Raw genomic sequence first — 13,855 nt, 5'->3', positions numbered from 1 at the left:
GTGACTTGGGTTTTAAAGTGTGTACTCAAAAGGACTCTTTCATACTCATCTAAGTCAGTCATCACAACAACCCAGTAGACTACTTACTTTAGAGAAAATTGAGACACCAGAAAAAAAAAAACTAATTATCTAAAGATTCATAATGAGTAATGGAGACAAGGGATTCGAGTTTTCCAAATCCCAGACTAATATTTTTTCCAAGCTTCTCAATTTTAGTGAATGAATTACATGTATTACAAATCATTGTAACAAATCCGTGGTATACAGTTACCCAATGTGTCTGTCATGTTTTCTTGGGAATATGTTTAATCTTTCAAACGTGATATTTAGGCCTTCTTCTTGACCTATCTGCAGCTCTGTCCCAAATAAGGCAAATAAGTGAAATGGGTGGCCCAGGGGTGGAATAATAGGGCTGGGAACTGATGGACAATAGGCAAGCACTGCATGGCTTGGAGCAGAAGTGATATTGTAACAGCAGCATTTTAAGAATCTTCATTAGGCAGCAAGACTCAGAGGAGAAGGCAGATCCTAGTTATCAGCCTCTTGGGCCATATCTATGTCCAGTTTTCCTTTGGGAACAAATGCAATTTTTTGTCCCTCAAAGTATATCATAAAGGAGATTCCTACAAGGTAGCTGCTACTAGGAGGAGCTAAAATTACAGGGTTAAAGTCAAGGTTATTCTTTACATGCAGCTTCATGTCCAGCGGCCTGGAAAACTGAATGCCACTCACAAAGGAAGTTGACTTGCAGCTGGGGATGGAGCCAAGTCTGGGTGAAATTGGAAAGCAGGATCTCTGTCTAAATAGAGGGAAGCAAAGAGGTCTTTGCAAAATTCAGGTCAGGGCACAAGCTTGGAACTCAGAGCCATTCAGAACACTCTTGTCTTCTCCAACATTGCAGAATGCGCAATAGGCACTCTAGAAAGACAACTTGCTGGACAAATGAAGGAGTAGGTCTCAATCCTAGGAGCCCAGTCACTCATTGAGCTGTCATCATCCTCAGATCTTCCCTCTTCCACTGTGGAGGACTCTTCTTTAAAAATGCTTGTCTCATATTTCATACACCTGTTGGTAAAGGGACCAACCAGCTCACCTGACAAACTAATGGGAGATGGTTGAGGATTCGATCCTAAAAAAAAAAATTACATTATTTATGAGTTCCTTAAAAAATGCATTTGTCCAATGACTTCGTAAAAAAAATTCTATCTTCCACTTTGTTATTTAAGTCCTAAATGATAACAATGATGGGAATTTCAGGCCAGGCCAATGGCATAGGTCACTGGGAGATGAGTCAACATGTTGAGGGAGATAATAATTTTAGCCATTTGATTTAGATCCAATAACCGTCCACCTACTGTACTTAAGTCATAGTCCACCTTACTGCACATATATGGCCCAGTGATTCACCTCCCCTAAATTGGAGTGCAATGAGTCATTGTATTGTGTAGGCAGATGGCAAAAAGGCAGAGGCACTTGGTCTCCAATAAGTTCATTTGTACCCTTGCCTACTCATCATTCCTCCAGCAAGTCTCCCTTTTTGAGTACCCACAACACAGGGACATTTTTAATGACCCTGTCTTAGTATACAATTCCAAGTCTGTGTCCTGACCTATAGTGTGCAGATCCCTTATCTCCTACAAATTTTCTCGGAAAGGAAAGAAGCATTTTCTCCTGCAATCCAAAGAAGAAGGTGCTTGCAAGGGCAAGGAAGAGATGCCTGCAAGGGCAGCAAAGGCTGTAAACTAGAATCTTGGTGGGGGAAGGGGGAACACTAGGAAATCTGGTCATCTCAAGAGATTCCACTAATCTTAATAATAAATTTCTCCTGCCACCCATATCCCGCCCCAAACCTGAACTCACCTGATAAGATAGCAAAGAGAAATGGAGTTTGCAAAGGGAAAGAGAATGATCTAAAGGTAACTTTGCAAAGATTTGAGCTAAGAAAAAAAAATTTCTTTGTTTCTGTGTCTCCAACTCACCACAACCGTAGGCTTTTGTGATTTATTTTCTCCCAATCCATGCTCACAATATCCTCCCACTTTCTTCTCTGTTCTGAAGTGGAAATACAGAACCAATATCAACTATAACCTGATTATCTGTAAAAATTGGGCCAGCACAGGGTCATGGATAATAACCGCAGACAATTCTGAAAATCATTTAAATTTGCCTTTGGCCTACATTTGTTTATAGGAGTGTATTTCAAAGTAGATTCACCTTCCTAATTAACATTTTGTTTACACTCCCTCAGCACACATTGACTGGGAAGTCAGGGAGGGGTAATTTGGAGTGGGCTGAGTGTTAAGAAAACCTTGTTTGAAATAAAAATTGGTAGGAGTTAAGCCACAAACTGTATCATTCTTTAACAAATATTTATTGAACATCAACAAATGGTACTTGGTTTCATGAGAGATGTAAGTAGGATTTAGATTGTCTCTGCCCTTAGGAGGCTTGCCATCTTCTTAGGAAGATAGTGCATAAAGACTTTACCTTTATACATTTGAGATTCCACTGTAACTTCAACTATAAAAACAAATAGTAGTTTTTAGCTCAAATATTCACAGGTCCAAAGTGGCTTTTGATCTCATGGGACTCATATAAATGGTGATTCCTCCAATAACCATAACTACAATTTTCTGTGTTTCTCTGCTTGTGTAAAATATGAGTTTCTCAGCTTGTAGAAAATGGCAGAGGAATCACTTCCCAGGGTACAGGAGAGTTCATGATAATGGGTTGGAAATTTTCCACCTTGAAACTGCACGTCTGAATGTGCTGAGGAGGTGATCACTAAGAAAGCAAATACCCTTTTCTCATAATGTCCTTGATTAAACCACTCCCAGACAAGACCCACCATAGGCCTTCCTTTTGGTTCGCACTGTACTACCCCACAGGGGGCAGGACCCTCCCAATGCAGTCTTCCACAGAAGAAAAATGTGCTGAGTTGAAAAAAGCAAGTAAGGGAGTGGGGCCATCTTGGGCCATTATGCAGAGTGGGACAAAAGTGTGACTCTTCAGTGCTGACCCTTTGCCCAGACTCTCCCCTCTTCCAACTTCTCTTTGCCACTTCCATTGTGGAATTGGCCTTTTGCATTGTGTGTGTGTATTACTTGCTGGATGTGAGTCCCAAGACCCACCCTCATGGCCTCCACTCCATCAGAACCAAGACATACTTGATATATTGATAGCAGTGAGTGTGGAATACTAGGGATGAGCCAAGAATTCACAAAAGACACCTCCAGCCAGGCTTACCCAGGACCAGCATCATCCACATCAGCACCATCAGGTGGGACTCATACCACACCTCCAGATCTGGACAGGTGCAAAACTTGAGTCCCAGCCACTTAACTGCAGATGGAGACCTATGAAATCAGGTTCAGAGGCCAAACAATGTTTTTTACCATATAAAAAGAGTGAGCATTGTTATATAAAGCAACATATACATTATGTATATTTTTTTTAGTTGTAGATGGACACAATATGTTTTTTTTTTTTTTAATGTGGTGCTGAGGATCAAACCCAGTGCCTCACACATGTGAGGCAAGCGCTTTACCTCTGAGCCACAACCCCAGCCCAACATTATATATATTCTTAATCTTAATCATGGTGGCATTAGGGCTCAACCAGAGAAACAGGACCAACAGGATTCGTAATATATAAAAAGAAATTTATTGTGAAGGACTGAACCATCTTATGGAGGATGAGAAGCCCAGAATCTACTGTCTATAAGCTGGAGGCCCAGGAAAGCCAATGGTGTAGTTCCAGTCCTAACCTGAAAGTCTGAGAACCAGGGATGATATTTTAAATCCTGATCTAAGTCCAAAGTCCAACAAGAGCAGAAGGCAGAAGATGGATGCCTCAGCTCAAGCTCGGAGAGCAAACTCTCCCTTACTCCACATTTTGACTCAGGCCCTCAACAGATTGGCTGATGTCCACCTGCACTGGTGGAGACTCTCTCCTTCACTCAGTCTACCAAGCCAAATGCCTCTCTCACCCAGAGCATCCTCACACTCACATCCAGAAATAGTGTTTTACAAATTCTCTGGGCACTCCTTACCTCAGTGAAGTTGACACAAAAAAATTAACCATCATAACAGTGTTTCAAAAAGAAAAAATAAAAAGCTATTTTATCTAAAATACAGCAAAGGCTGAATGTAGTGACCCACTCCTATAATCCCAGTAACTCAGGAGGCGAAGGCAGGAGACTCACAAGACCAAGGTCAATCTACGCAATTTAACAAGACCCTGTCTCAAAAAAAAAAAAAGACTAGGAATTTAGCTCCATGGTAGAGCACCTCTGGGTTCAATCCCCAGTACCAAAAAAAAACCCCAGCATTGATGTGGTCAAGCGTGAAGCAGAAGGTCTCAGGAACAATCCTATAATACTCACTGAATCAATACTAAGATAGAAGTAAATATTTGCAGTAGGTACAAGCAAATGACAAAGTAAACAAAACTACAAGGAGTGGAGTTCCTTTGGAATGAAGGTTGTGGACAGGAGAGGTGTCTCAGTCCCTTCGATATCTTTTGGTGGGTTTCACAAGGCCAGAATGCTTTTAATACTTCCAGCTCAATAAGGGATTCAGCTGCTACCCACTTCCACAACTGTTCCTCCAAGTGAATGGACATTGAAGCAATAGGCCCTCTCCTTGGGACCAGATTCAGTCCCCAGCATCCCTAAGAAACTCTTTGGAGATACACTTTGTAAATCAGGGCAATGATTTGGCTCTCCTATTCAACTGGTGCCACTTGCTAACCATGCAACTGTAGGGGTGAGCTACAACGGAGAGATCTAAAGATCAGGATATGGTAGGTAATTAGCCAACTAGGTAGGATGTTCCCAGAATGCCATGATCTAACTCTTACAGTTAATGTGGGAGTATACTAATTTACATCAAAACCCAAATTCTGAAGAGTAACACTTTATACTCTCAGTGGTTTACACCTCGGTATGAACTTATTTCAGACCCTTTTCTAAAATGAAGTATGGACTGGAATAAGAAAGATGGTGCCTGAGAGGATACCACCCTTATACAAGGGGCCTCAAGGAAGGGTGCTGAAGAGGCTAAGGCAATCTTGCCTGCTCGGCTTTGCTCAGAGCTGGTCCAGCAGAGGAATATGGCCTCTTGCCCACCAAGAAAGCTGGAGCCAACTGTGGTTTGAGCCAGCTTTCTAAGAACATTGGCCTTTTGAACTTGGCTTTGAATCTAGAAGTCCTAATCCAAGTACAAAACAGGGTAGGATGTACCCAAGGAGTCAAGATTTTATGCCAACATTTGTCAAACCATCCTTACTCCTTTTTGCTCCCTATCCCCAGCATTAGGAGATCTATTCCAGGAACCCCCTAACTTGGAGCCAGATGATCTCCTTGGTGTGACCAAGAAAAGTTCAAGGGCAGAGCCACCAAGGACATCAGAATCAATAAATAACATTTATGAGGTACTTTCTGTATAATAATATGGTGCTTTGTCTTTTATGTTAATTATTTTCTTCAGTTATCACAAAAAGCCATGAACTAAGTTGGTCCACATACAGATGATAAAATTAAGGTTTAGAGAAGTACTAGGCCATGGTCACAGGACTTGCAAGTAGAGCAGCTGAAATTCAACCCAGACAATCTGATTCTAAATGGTTAAGTAGCAGCAGCCCTTGGGAAGAAATGCTGGTAAGTCCAAGAATCAACAGGAAAACATCTGCTTCCCTCCTTGGGTCTTCCATTCAGGTCTCACCTCTTCACAATACGACCCAACAAAAGGACTTTCTTCCATATTCCTTCACAGGTATCAATTAAAAGGAAATCCTGGCCTGGTCCCTATGGTGTCACTGAAGGAAATGCAGGAGGAGGGGCAGATCTGACCCAGAGCTGCCATCAGCCCCTGTACCAGAAAGCAGCCCTCTCCACAGAGGCATGACTGGGCTTCCCTGCACTCCTGAGATGACATGCTGGTTCAGACAAGGAGCTGGAGGGTTGGAGGCCGTCAGTGGACTGACAGCATAATACCCATGACTTTCACAGTATGTCTTTCAGCCGCGGAAATCAGGCCAGGATAATTTTAGCTCCATCTCTCCTGCCACAAGGCTGCCTCCCAGACAGAGGCTGAGGATGTCCTTCTGCACCAAGGCCCTCAGACCTCGCCAAGAACCAGCCTTCAAAGTCTGGACAGTAAGTTTGGTCCTCACGGGGAACAGGGCTCAGGGATACCACCAGCTCCTGCCCCTTGTTCCAGAGCCATTGTGTCAGCAGGAAGCCATTCCTCTTTGACCACAGGCATGAGGTGGTGACCTCTGAACACCCAACGAGACACTGCTGCTCCCAGCATCTGCTCCCTGATGCATGGCTGAGCAGGTGGAAGACCTGTGCAGGGTGTCAAGATAGTGACAACCTCTGACCTGGAAAGCACGGCCTCAGCAAAGAGCTGTTTCTCTCTTTGGTCTTAGTGGCTCTTCCCACCCCTTCTTCCTCCTTCTGTAGATGTGCTATTATGTATATGTAGCATTTTGGTTGTTTTTTTTTTTTAATCCTTTCTAAGACATTGTTCACTTTTCTCTCAAGAGTCCCAATTTCATGGTTCCAGTCATCAGTGGGGAAATCCAGGATCTAACCAGTTTTGTTCTCCCCAACCCTGCTGACTGCTCGCCAAAGTCCAGACATAAGTGACTATTGATGGAAAATACTCAAGAATATGAGCTATAACGTACACTCGTGCACATGCCCTTCCCACTGAGGCCAGAACACTTCTAGCTAGAGCACTGAGCTTTCTCTACCTAATTACAACCTCTACCTCACATCTAATAGCCTTCAGAACTCAGTTCCATGGCTCTTGGTGAACTGAAAATGAACACAGAGGACCAAAGATGACCCAGGGGGATGCCAGGCATTGTCACTGGATGTCAGTTTATCTTCACTGACACTATCTAGCTGGCATCTAGAGTTCTTGAAGAAAAAGGTGCCAGGTGTGATGACCCATGCCTATATCCCAGCCACACGAGAGGCTGAGGCAGGAGAATCACAAGTTCAAGGCCAGCCTCAACAACTTAGCAAGGCCCTGTCTCAAAATAAAAAATAACAAGGACTGAGGATGCAGCTCAGTGATAGAGCACCTCCGAGTTCGACACATTGTACCAAAGAGAGAGAGAGAGAGAGAGAAATGAAAAAGAGGCAGCACTGTGAACTCTTGTGAAGCTAATTCTAATTGTCAACTTTTCCCGTTGCCCTGGGAAACTGAGATGGCATTTCTCCATCTCAATTTTCTCATCTGTAAAAGGGGAATAATAAAAATTGCAATCCCTGAGAGTCATTTCATCAAATAAATGTTCAACAGCTATAGTTTTCAACTGCAAAGCATAGAATCAAATGCTGGGCAGCTAAACTAGTGACACAGTTCCCCAACCCAAGAAAAAAAAGTGAATGCCCAGACCCCAGGAAGGCTAAAACCTGAGAAGCAGCATGATTCTGAGTCACAGGCACAGTACCTTCCGGCAGCCCTGTCAGGGTTAACGGACCTAATCATTTTCCATCCTTGATTCACTCAAGTTTCTTATTTCAAGTTGGTTGGTCCAATACAGGTTATGAACCATCCTCTTTACCAGGGGAGAGCACAGAGCTTTGACTCACAGGTTTGGTATAAGGACTAAAATAAAGCCCAATTTACTTTATTTTTTCATTTTATTTTCTAACCAGGGATTGAACCCAGAGGTGCTGTACCACTGAGCCACATCCCCAGACCTTTTTATTTTATTTTTTTTTATTTTAAGACAGGATTTTACTAAGTTGCTCAGGCCCTCTCTAAATTGTTGAGGCTGGCTTTGAATTCTAGATCCTCCTGCCTCAGCCTCCTGAGCCACTGGGATTACAGGCATGTGCCACCATGTCCAGCGAGGCCCAAGATTATGGCTTAACCTCAAATTCCTCTTATTCTGTGCTCCTGCAAATAAGGCCCACCTGCCAAACTATACTTCTCATCAAATGAGCAGAGTACAAACTCTACTTACCCCTCAGTAATAGTTTCAGCTCCTTGCTGGCCGGTGCAACTATTCAGCTAGCCCAATAGCATCTTCATATATCACAGAAGCATCTCTTCCTTTGGATACTACAAAGTCTGCCTCCCACCGCCTGTTTGTTCACACTCTTTCCCCCCAGGGCAACTCTGACGTGATCCACTGTGGCCAGCAGTGTCCTCCTCCCCCTGTCTGTGAATATATATGTGTGTGACTAATAAGATACTGGCAATCTCATCTATCCCATGTCAGGGGTCTAGAGTCCAGTTAACCCCATAACCCTAGAGCAGGAATCCCTCCCCTCACCAACAGTGTGAAGAGGAAGGAAATAAAACAAAAGGCCCTCAAGGATTACTTGCTTCAGGTGATTGGGTGGGCACCAAGAGGAAAGATCAAGGTGTAGTTGTCAGAAGATGAGGAGAAATAACCTCGTGCAAAGTGTTTAACACAGCACCGAGAAATAGAAAGTGCTCTGTCCAAAACTGTTCAAGTTCTTTCCACATCATCATGGAAATCAACTGTCTCTCAGAAGATTCCTCCCATTGTAGCGATTTCCACGTGTATGGAGTATGTTTCGTCTCCTCCCCTGCAGCCTCTGCCCGGCATCTCTCTGGCAGTGCAGAGCACCCGGTGCCAGGAGCCAGGGGCATCTTTAAAGCAACTGCAGGTGTGGAGTGCAATGCAGGGAGGGTAGGGCCACTGGCAGGGACAGCTTGCCGGGATTCCTGAGCACATCACACTGAGCACCTCACTCTGCCAATAAAGTCACTTTCAGCCCCCAAAAGCACTAGGCTGGCAGTGCACAGGTGATGAGTTGGTACCCCCTGTACTGACCCACTCCCTGTCATTTCCTCCTCCAAGGAGGCTGAGCCCCTGTGTCTGACCAGGATGGCCTTCTTCACAGGCAGAGCAGCCACTGCACCATGATGTATCCCAACCACAAGGGCCAGACAGAGCCCTCTGGCCCCAACTGTCAACCTGTTGTCTATCATTCTTCTATTCAAATGTCATCCCTTCATTTCCAAGAGTCCTTGTCAAAATGACACAGGTCCCCCGTTGTCAGTGAACCTTTGCCGACGGGTGCTCTCCTTAAGCTAAGAACCAAAATAGGACACAGGCTCGTACCTGACTAGAAGCGGAGCACCTGACTAGGACAAGACCCAGGAGGCAGGAAAGGAGGACTGAGAAGTGGCTGGGGACACACACCAGTGACAAATACTGAGACAACTAGTCAATGGACCAGGATCAGCCAGCATTGTCCCCACTGTGTGCCATGGAACCATCCAGCTAAGCCAGGTGGCTGCAGCCTGGCATCACCCTATCCTCTGTCAGCCGAGAGCCTGAGAACTTGGCATCTGCATTGACAGCCAGGAATATGTTGGCCCCCGATTCTGGCTGAGTTCCAGGAAGCCTCCATTGCTGCACAGGCCTGGGATCTCAGCTCTGCAAACACCAAAAAACCCTGATCTGCTCTTCCCACCATGTTAATCCCTATTTTTTGCCTTTGCTATCCACCGCCCCAGCGATTCTAATTAGTGTTGCTTAGAAATCAAAATTCTTGGGGAGTTGCATGCATAGCTTTCTGTAGTTTCAGAGTCTGAACAAAAACAACTGTAAGCCAGGTACAGTGGCACATGCCTATAATCCCAGTGGCTCAGGAGGCTGAGGCAGGAGGATCACACCTTCAAAGCCAGCCTCAGCAACTTAGCAAGACCCTAAACAATTTAGTAAGTCCCTGTCTCAAAATAAAACATGAAAAGGGGGCTGGGACTGTAGCTCAGTGGCAGAGCATTTGCCTAGCATGTGAAAGGCACTGGGTTCAATCCTTGACACCATATACAAATAAAATAAAGGCATTCTGTTTGTCTACAATTATAAAAATTAAAAATTTTTAAAAAACATAAAAGGGCTGGGGATGTGGCTCAGTGGTAGAATACCCCTGAGTTCGATCCTTAGTACAAAAAGAAAAACTATAAAAGTAATAGTTTTTGAAAGTGTATTAAGCATCAGGACCTTGATAAATATTTCCTTATTTATTACCCTACAATAACCCTGCAAAGTGGACTCTATTGCTCCTGTTTAACAGGTGAGGAATCTAAATCACACAGATAGTAAGTGGCAGAGCTGGAATTCAGACCTGACTTCTAAACTTTAAATACATCCTTTTGGAAAAGGGCGCCAGACATCTCATGTCTGGTCATGTGGGCAGGCCAGCCATATTCCCACGAAGAACCATGAAAATGTGATGTTTTGTCTGAAGTTTTACTCAGGTGTTCAGAATGTAAATACATAAAACTACTTGCACTCAATCTATGACCACACTTGCTTCACGACTCATATCAGAGAGCCCAGACTCTGCCCTAGAGGGTAAAAACATCGACACAGCCTGTTCCATCTGAATTTGACCCCAAGATCCAGCTATCTCTTTGGTCTCTTTCTAGAGTTTTTATTGATGTATCTTCTCAACGTGTTCACATATCACCCACGACTAGAACATAAAAATGTCTCTGACTTAGAACGCCATCTGAACAGCATTTACACCTTTTAGGAATGTGGGCATCCTTTAAAATATCCACATTTTATAATAAACAATACCATTTAGGATGTTCCAGCACAGAAGTATTCTTTTCCTTCTGTTCTTCTATTGTAGTCATGGAGACCTCAGATTTGGTTGAAATGAGCAGACAAAATTAAAACCCTCACAAAAAGTTGGTATCGGAGCAAATAATGACAGTGTCAAATTCAGTGCTGTTTGTGTCTGAGGAAATCACTCTCTCTACAGACATTACCTCATGCCCATCTCTCACTGAGGTAGGAAGCAGACAGGTGCTCTCTTCCTCTTAGGATGCACACAGGACCCCTGGAAAAGATCAAGAAGGGAACCTGGGGCAGCGGTCCACTGAAACATAAAAGATTTCTCCCATTCATAAGACTGGTCATATGAATTATTTGAATTTAATATTTAAATCAGCCAAAGAGCATCTAAGAATAAATTTCCATCACTGCTTTGAATATACCACTCTAAAAATCAAAAACATTTCCCTATCTGCCTAATGTTGCCCTCTTTGATGACTACCACTGTCCCCTTCACTGTCACCATGAGGATGTCTCTACAATACACACCTGACCAATGTACTCAACACTCACTGCAGGATGAGCTTGAAGCTTCCCGGTAACACCAGGCCTCCAGGACCTGCCAATTTCCCTTTCTCATCTCTCCCCGGACCCTGACTGCCATGCTGCAGTTATAACAAGCAACTAGCAGCTATTTAAACTCTCAAGCTGTTGCCTAAGCCATTTCCTCCTCCTGAAAATACCACCTCTCCCCTACACACACACACACACACACACACACACACACACACACACCTGACTCCACATGTCTTGTTTAAAAACACTCATCTGCTGGGCATGGTGGCCCACGCCTATAATCCCAGAGGCTCAGGAGGCTGAGGCAGGAGAATCTCCAGTTCAAAGCCGGCCTCAGCAAAAGTGAGGTGCTGACCAACTCAGTGAGACCCTATCTCTAAATAAAATAAAAAATAGGGCTGGGGATGTGGCTCAGTGGTTGAGTGCCCCGAAATTCAATCCCCAGTAACAACAACAACAACAAAAAACCACTCATCTCTCCTTTTATGATTACTTTTTTAAATATATTTTGTTGTCGGTGTACACAATACCTTTATTTTATTTTTTTTATGTGGTGCTGAGGATCAAACCCAGTGCCCCACATGTGCTAGGCGAGCACTCTGCCACTGAGCTACAGCCCCAGCCCCTATGATTACTTTTTAAAGTAACTTTTTTATAATCAAAGAAATACACAGAAAAAAAAGAATAGAGATAAACAAGTGCATATAATCCCATTACTCAGAGATAAAATCCTGTTCGCATTTTCATGTTTTCTTAACAATCTTCTTTCCATGGGCAGATATAGACATTTTCTACACCAATTTGACTTCTGAGCGTCAGCTCAAATGCCACTTCCTGGAAGAAGACTCTTCTTACCTTTCCTCCTCCTCACTCCCCCATACTTAATCTCACTACTCCCACTCTCCCTGCAGGTTTGCAGCTTAAATGTCACATCTTCAGAAGGTCCTTTCCTGACCCCTCATAGTAAATTACATCACCCAGCTACTCCCTCTGATGGCATACCATTTTTTTCTTTCCTAACATTTTCTGAATTTATAATTGGACACATATGAACAACCAAGTGTCTGTGCACCCAAGTTTTTGGCATCTTCGTGGCTCATTCAGACTCTAAGAAGTCTGAAAGAAATGGATGCTTTGCCCCTCTACTACCAATGGAGAGAAAAGGAAAATCATGAGATTAAAGTCCCATTTCCAGTGCACCATGATCCTTGGACATTCCAAAAAGCACTGGTTTACATAAGAGATAACTGTTTTATTAGCAGGTTTGGTTTTTAGCTGCAAGTAAAAATAAGCTGCAAATAACCCGCTGCAAATAACCCACTGCAAGTGACTTAACCATCACCGGTATTTACGCTAGCACAGCAGGGGAAGTTTGGAGATTGACTTATCAGTAGGTCAGCAGCATCTATAAAGGCCCTGGTGTTTTCTAACTTTCTGCTGGGCCTTTCTTGGAACACATCTTCCTCATAGTTTCAAAGTGACACAAATTGTTCCAAATGACACCTATACAACAAATAGCATCCTGAAAGAAGGCAGTTACTCTCATGTACCTCTTTCAATCAGCAAGGAAAGCCTCAACTCCGCCCTTCTCCTCAACTGTCTTCTTGGGCCCTGTACCCCAAAGTTGGGCCACATGTCCTTACTGACTCCAGGTACTGGGAAGGGGAATAAGATTAGCGTGACTGATTTAGATTGTGATTTTCAAGCTTTAGCCCATATCAGATTCACCCAGAGTCTCACAACTTGCTGAGCGGGTTCTACCCCCAGAAATTTGATTCAGTAGATTTGAGATGGAAAGGGAAAATTTGCATTTCTAAGTGGAAGGGGATATTGGTCCTGCTCATCCTGGAACCACATTTTGAGAACCTCTGATTTAGACAAATTGTGATCTGCCTACCAGGGATAGGGAGAGGGCCAAGCCTGTCGGGTATCTTGGTGGCCTAAGAACTATACAGGACCATGATCCCTCAGCAGGGAACAGCAGGGTACTGGGCTATAGGCTGTTAAAATTGAGGCCTGCCACAGTGAAGTACCATATTAGCTAGGATGTACTGAGAGCTTCAGAGGAAGCAAAAATGCTGTAAAAACAGAATTATTTTAACTCCCCCAAATAATCCTTTGAAGTGGGTATTTATATTATCCCCTTGTACAGATCAAAAATTTGGAAATGAGAAAATCTCTAGAAATCGCTAACATTCATACAGCCAGCAAGCTCAGTTGCCTGTGTTTAAACCTGTATCTACGCAACTCTCACAACCCATACTGTTGGCTGCAGTGCTGTTTGGGGACGTGAGTTTGTACTATGACCCAACGGCTCTCTTGTGCCTCAGATCATCATCCAGGGCCACATATAAATGCCACTGCCTGGTTTCACCTCGGCAATGATCACAGTGTAGTGGAAAGTGACGCACTTTGGAGCCAAGCAGAAAAAAAATTAAAAATGCTTAGTGCTTGTGTGACTTGGATAGTCTTTTAATCTGTCCAACCTCAACTTCTTCGGAAGCGTAATGAGCAGCATATTGTACTATACTACTCTCTCCCAGGAAATTTGGAGCGAACATGTGGTGAGCACTTTACCCTGGCAGGGGACAAATGAGTGGATCTCATTACCGTTTCCTAGTTCTGTGACCTAGGACACTCATCTACAATATGAGGACCTTACAGAATACCTAGAAGGACTAAATGAGCTCTGAGAAAATGCCTGGTACATCTC

General features: G+C 43.7%; 1 protein-coding gene across 1 annotated transcript in view; it reads right to left on the bottom strand.

The window, feature by feature from the left end:
• RGS8 (regulator of G protein signaling 8) overlaps positions 1–13,855 on the bottom strand; it is a 111,325-nt gene that overhangs the window by 53,470 nt on the left and 44,000 nt on the right. The gene's annotated exons all lie outside the window — the stretch shown is intronic.

Source organism: Spermophilus citellus (genome assembly GCF_964194105.1).
Source record: "Spermophilus citellus genome assembly, chromosome: 6".
NCBI classification, from domain to species: Eukaryota; Metazoa; Chordata; class Mammalia; order Rodentia; family Sciuridae; genus Spermophilus; species Spermophilus citellus.
The sequence above is the reverse complement of the archived record's forward strand: the minus strand, read 5'-3'. Positions and strand labels throughout refer to the sequence as shown.